Raw genomic sequence first — 6,001 nt, forward strand, 5'->3', positions numbered from 1 at the left:
CAAAAAAACAGTTGGCGCCACCGCCTGTAGTTTCGCAAGCGCACTGCAGTGAAGTGCATATTTTCATTTTTTCGCGGATTTCGGAGAGTAGGCTATACAGCATTCACTTCCAAACAGTGTCTACGGGGGCGTTTTTAGGACTTGATGTCATGAGATTGAATGTACGGGCATAAAAGGAAAATGTAGCCGGTTTAGATATCTCTAGGAACAAAAGTGTATTTTGCTGCCAATCAAACATCATCATAGCCGGAAAAAGTTGGTGTAAAGTACTGCTAAGGACAAAATTAGATGACATTGTTCTTAGTATCCCAGTAACTAATAGCTAAAGCTAATGTGTGTTGACCCGCTACAGTGATTTAGTGGTTTTGGTGTTCGGCGGCTGGTCCCTAATTCGCAAGGTGGAAACCCGGTCGAGGCGGCCGTGGTTGTATAGCCCCAAAAAGGCGCCTGTGTGCTCTGCTGTCTCAGCGCACGCAAAGAACCCCAGTCGCACTAAAGGAATCCGTAGTCATTCACAACTGCTTCCTTCATAGCCGATGTGCCACTTCGGGACGATAAGTTCCACGTGCCGCGTACCTCATGCGTGTTGAGCATCTTTTCGCCAAACTAAGGCAACGTTTGCAGACTGTGAAGGGTTTGGACGCAAAGATTCGAAATGTGTACTGTAAACAGCCGAGTTTCCCGGCATACGTCTTCTGCTCGGCAACAAATCTATTGCAGCGCTGCCTGGCAACCGAGACGCGTGGCATTGATACCAGCAGATGGAGAAATCGAGTCTCCTCAAACCTGCAGGTATTTTTGACGATTGGCCTATTTGACGGTGTCGACACAACTTGTGTTTGCAACGCCCACATGCCGTACAGGTTTGCTCACGACTGAGCGTATTTTGTGTGAAAGGATTGCAAACAAACGAGTTCGACAAACACTGCAGCTCTCATTATACGTTCCTGTGCCGTTTGAGCAGAATACTGTTTGGAACCGCACATAGAAAGGAAGCTATTGCGAATTCAGTCTTTTTTTCTGCCAAAAGTAATTCAATGATCATAGTGTCTTTTTAGATCCTACCAATGAAAATGAAGTTTGCAGTATTTTTGCCTCCTTAAATAATAGCAGAGCTTGTGATATAGATAACACTCAAATTGCGCCGATAAAATACGTAATTGACTGCATAGCTTCTATTCTCACCCATATTTACAACCTCGCCCTATCTACTGGTCTGTTTTCGAAGTTAATGCAAGTGTCAAAAGTTATCGTTGTCTACAAAAAGGGAGATAAAAGTGATATGTCTAATTATCGACCAATCTCAATATTACCGGTCTTTTCAAAAGGATTAGAGAGAATAATCTACAAACGAATAATAAATTTTTGCTTAAAGTTCAATCTTCTTTCCCCTTCCCAGCATGGCTTTATCCATGGGGAATCAACCGAAACAGCGTTATTAACGCAAAAAAGAAATCATACTGGATGTAATTGAAAATCAGGAAATCTGCATCGGAGTTTTGATAGATTTTTCAAAGGCTTTCGACCGCCTCAATCATGTTGTTTTACTGCAGAAACTGAAGTTATATGGCGTACGCGGAACACCCTTAAGCCTTAACCACCTCACTCAGTTTTACTATTTTTTACTTTTTATGGCTAGGGTTCAAGGCTGTCGCCGCACGCTCCCTCCGCCGTTTTTTTTTTTTGTTCCTTCATGCGGGTTTGTAGGCATGTGCCAGAACAGAAGGCGCGGCGGAAAGCGTTGTGCAGACGACGCGACGCCAAGGCTACGCCCAACCTTCTCCCGTCGGTCAGAACGATGCACCAGTGGAGTGCCTTTAGCGAAAGTACCCCCCCATGACGTCAACGGGGTTCAGAGTAGTGGGCGGGGCCCGTTTTTGTTGAAGAAAAGAACGAGCGGGCTTTGATTTGAATTTTCGCAGCTTTTCGGGGCGCGCATGGCTCTAGTATTTTGCAGAGGTTATCTTCGATGCTTCATCGATGCAGTGGGCTTGTTTTTCAAAAATGTCCGGACCCTGGTCAGTGGCCCTTTAAGCCATAGCGCGCAGTAGGCTGATTAAGAACGCACTATGGCTTAAGGTTAAGAAGAGACTTTCCTATGCGAGCGAGGCATAAAGAGGCAAATATAAACTAAAATAGAACTAAGCATTTCTATGAAAATAAGCACTGATGCCATGAAGGCTACTTAACATGTTCAGTGGCTGTTAATTGTTATACCAGTAGTAAACGGATTCTGACTTTGATTTACATTTGAACACTAGTGTTTTGTTTGCTGGTAGTGAAATATACTATGAAGAGGGGTTATTTACCACAAGTACGGCGAGCCATGTTGCAGATGTCGTCCGTTGACTTCAATACGGCGTGAATCTTAACCGGTGGGAAATCGTATGCGTCACTAGCAATGAGCAGCCTTTTTCTGCAAGGAAGTAAGGCATGATATGTTTTGTCTTTTCTGCATACCATGGGCCGCAAAGCTGACAACGAGACGCACAAACTTTCTTGCCGCAAAACGGGCGGAAAAACAGAACGCGAAGAAAAAAAAGAAATCTGGGGGCCAAGACGCATAAAAACTGTCGCGATAAAGACCTCTTGATTTAGCAAAATTTGATATCTCGTTGTGCACTTCTGCGTAGTTTGGTTTTAACGAGCTGAATTCTGCTTCGCCGGTACTTGGTTTCAATCAGCGTTCAGTTTTACCCGTCTTTCAGCCGCTAGTGTAATCAGTGCTGCTTTAATTTCTGTGCAGACGATTGCCTATGAGTAAAGAATGATGTAGAGGCATCCGCACTATACTTGTTCCTTAGCACGGAAGAGCGTTAGAAGAGTGTGCTGTAATGGCTCTTTCTTGTGCTTCTTTCGCGAAAGGTAGCTTAAAAGAAAAGTAACTGGCTGCGGTACAACTCGCGAATAGGATTCATCGTATCCCTTTCTACGCTCAGGAACTCACTCGCTTTGAGTCTTGCGAGTGACAGGTTGCACTCGAGACTCCCGATTTCTCTCCTTCTTGTTGCTTCCGGGTGCCAGCGGTTGCTCCGGCTTGAGTAGCGGATGCGACGAGCGATCTCATCCCGGTATCTCCAGCTCAATTCCTTCGGCGCCGAACCGGTGATAGCCGGTTCCGATTGCTTTGCCAGCGCACAATGCTGGTGGAGAGAATGGTGCGGACAATGGGAAAAGGTGGCGAGCTTTCCTCTGAGGCAACGTTGCCTTGCCTTTCAACATGTTTAGATTTTGGAGAAAAAGCCGTCGAAGAGGCGGGCGTCGGTGCAGATAAGACGGTACTTGTCCCCTCCTAATAGAATCCTGAGCGAGGAAATGTAGCCTCCAGAGAGGATTCATGTGATTGCTTCGGGGACTGCCATTTCAGTCTGGTCACACATGGAGACCCTTATCCTATAATTCCGGCTTCGTGACCTTTAGCTCGTGAGACGCATGGGCAAGAGAAGTGGGAAAGTTAAACTTCATTAGCTGGCAGTCATTGATTGGTCCAAGAGCACGGGTGGGGCGCATTCTTTATTCTATGACAGATCGCAGCGGTGCTCTAGTCGTCTCAGCATCCGCCTCGCATGCGGGAGGTGCGGTGTTCGATCCCCAGTCCCGCGGGTACCCACCGGTGATTGCAATGGGTGCAAGCTTTCCCCTGCACAAAAAGCTAAAGTTCTTCTTGAGTGTACACCACTTCTAGACGTCCCCTCCCCATTCCATTTCGCCTCTATCTCGGGGATGACAGAAAATAACTACCATAAGCCATAAACGCTACGGGAATATTGCTGGCAAGAAGACGCGACTGGGAAACAAAGTTTACGGGGAGGGCTCAGGAAATGCAACACGCGACAGAGGACGAACAAGACTCGAAGTGTGCCACGCTACGCTCAGAAAAGCGTCGTGGACACGGAGGAGGACAGATGAACAAAGAGTCGCGTGTCCTGAGGCGGAGAGTGTAGCTACTCTGCCACCATTAATAACGGCCGCGGTACTCCGTTCTCGCCAGACCCGACCGCAAGACCATTCGTCTCGCCCGCGACAGGGTGCGACTCTGGAAAGGTTTCCACTGCCAGCCGTGTTGCCGGTGGCGCGCTCCTTGGAGTGCTTGCCCCGCTCCAGTACACAGAGTGCCGGGCCGCAGGCTGATGCACTGCACGATCTGTCACTCGTGGAATGTCTCGGCTACGCCAGCGCAGCCTGATGTGCCGCTTCTTGCGACATCATAGGATGGGAGATCACCAGGATGATGTGCGCTTTGTATAGGCTTCCTTGGCAGCTTCTTCACTCATGCGGTCACAAAAAAGCCAGATATTTACTCATCTCTAACACAGCACGCGCTGCAGAAGTAGTCGCCGCTACCTAAATGCGCTTTTATATTTAGCACGCGGGGCCGCCGCGGTGGCTCAGCGGTTATGGTGCTCGGCTGCTGACCCGAAAGACGCGGGTTCGATCCCGGCCGCGGCGGCTGGAATTTCTTTGGAGGCGAAATGCCAGAGGCCCGTGTACTGTGCGATGTCAGTGCACTTTAAAGAACCCCAGGTGGTCGAAATTTCCGGAGTCCTTCACTACGGCGTCTCTCATAGCCTCAGTCGCTTTGGGACGTTAAACCCCATAAACCAAACCAAACCATATTTAGCACGCGCGGCATGTAGAGAACGTTTGGCAGTTTTATCAAATTTGGTTGTGCAGTAGTTGATACGGAGGTTTTAGTCGTGCAAATTTAAATAAATAAATTTTATTTATTAAAACTTGCATGACTAAAACCTTTTTTTTTTTTTTCAGGCTGGGAATGCCGATTTCATTCAGCAGTCCGGTGGGTGAGTCAGAAGGTCGGTACATGTTAAACCCACGCCTGACTGCCTTTCTTTCGATAGTTTCTAATTTGCCTATGGGGTAATTTGCCTACGGGCTGCCTATGTTAACCTAGTAGAACAGTGCTGTCTTCCTTCAAAACGTCAGGGGGTGAAATTACGCTGACTCCCTGCTGCTCTTCCAGCTGCCTTGAGGATTGCTTTCTGAAGACCATTGCAGATAAGTTTCTTGATATAACAGGCAAACGTTCCGTTCAGGTTCCTGGAAGCCATGAATGTGGCCTCAAAGAAGCAGCCGTGCACCAAGTACGCGTAATGCCGTCGTGCCAGCAAGAAACCAACATGGAAAGAGAATTGGCCGCCGTTTCCACATCTCCTCTCATGGCGGAAGCGGTGGCCGCTTGATTCCGAATCACTGTTCAGGCGCATACGTTTAGGCGCGAAACTTCCGTGCAAATTGACATTGAATATTTTTTGCTGACGAAAGGACACTGCCTACGCTCTACGCTTCTTCCTACACCACCTGCAACTACCCTTGGCATCAAAAAAGCTAAAACGTGCTTTTGTGAAAGTTTTGTCCAGCAGTAGCTGTCACTGAAAAAACAGCGCACGACACTCCGTTTGTGGCCGTTCTTGTTCGACGTTTCTGGTTTGCTTTCCGAGTCGAGCTTACCGCAGCCCACAGCCGCAACCTATCACATGGTGTGGGCCTGCCCCTCCAACCCCGCTATTCCCCCCATCCCCAACCCAACCCGGGAGGACTGGGAGGCGACCCTGCTCGGCTGCCACGACTTACAGGCCCAACAGGCCTTAGTCGGGCGCGCCCGGGCGGCGGCAACCGCCACTGGGGTCCCATACTAGGGACCTCCACCTAGTGTTTGTAAGGATCGGTTCATTACGGGCTGATCCAAACATACCTCCTGTTCATTCTTAATAAATGTTTTCACCACCACCACCACCACCCCCCACTCCGGGGCAGAGGCACAGGCTTTGTCAGGCACAGGCTGTGGGTCGCTTGGAACTCGTCTGAATCCATTTTGGACATTGTTTACGGCGGTTCGGGTGTCCACCGAGATACTTATATGATATATGAGAAATTTACTGCGTCATTTCCTTTCCTCAAAAGCCAATTTCCAATTTCCTTGTGCAGCTTTTTAACGCTGTTTTGCACATCTGCTTAAGACGTAAAAGTGAAGCGAGCTATT

The 6,001-nt window shown here is 48.4% G+C and overlaps 1 protein-coding gene across 1 annotated transcript in view; it reads left to right on the forward strand.

Moving 5' to 3' along the window:
* The window catches only part of LOC149331031 (chitinase-3-like protein 1), a 177,264-nt gene that overhangs the window by 55,002 nt on the left and 116,261 nt on the right, over window positions 1–6,001 (forward strand). The window lies entirely within an intron of this gene.

This window comes from Amblyomma mixtum, chromosome 9 (assembly GCF_055824585.1).
Source record: "Amblyomma mixtum isolate Tamu chromosome 9, ASM5582458v1, whole genome shotgun sequence".
NCBI lineage: Eukaryota > Metazoa > Arthropoda > Arachnida > Ixodida > Ixodidae > Amblyomma > Amblyomma mixtum.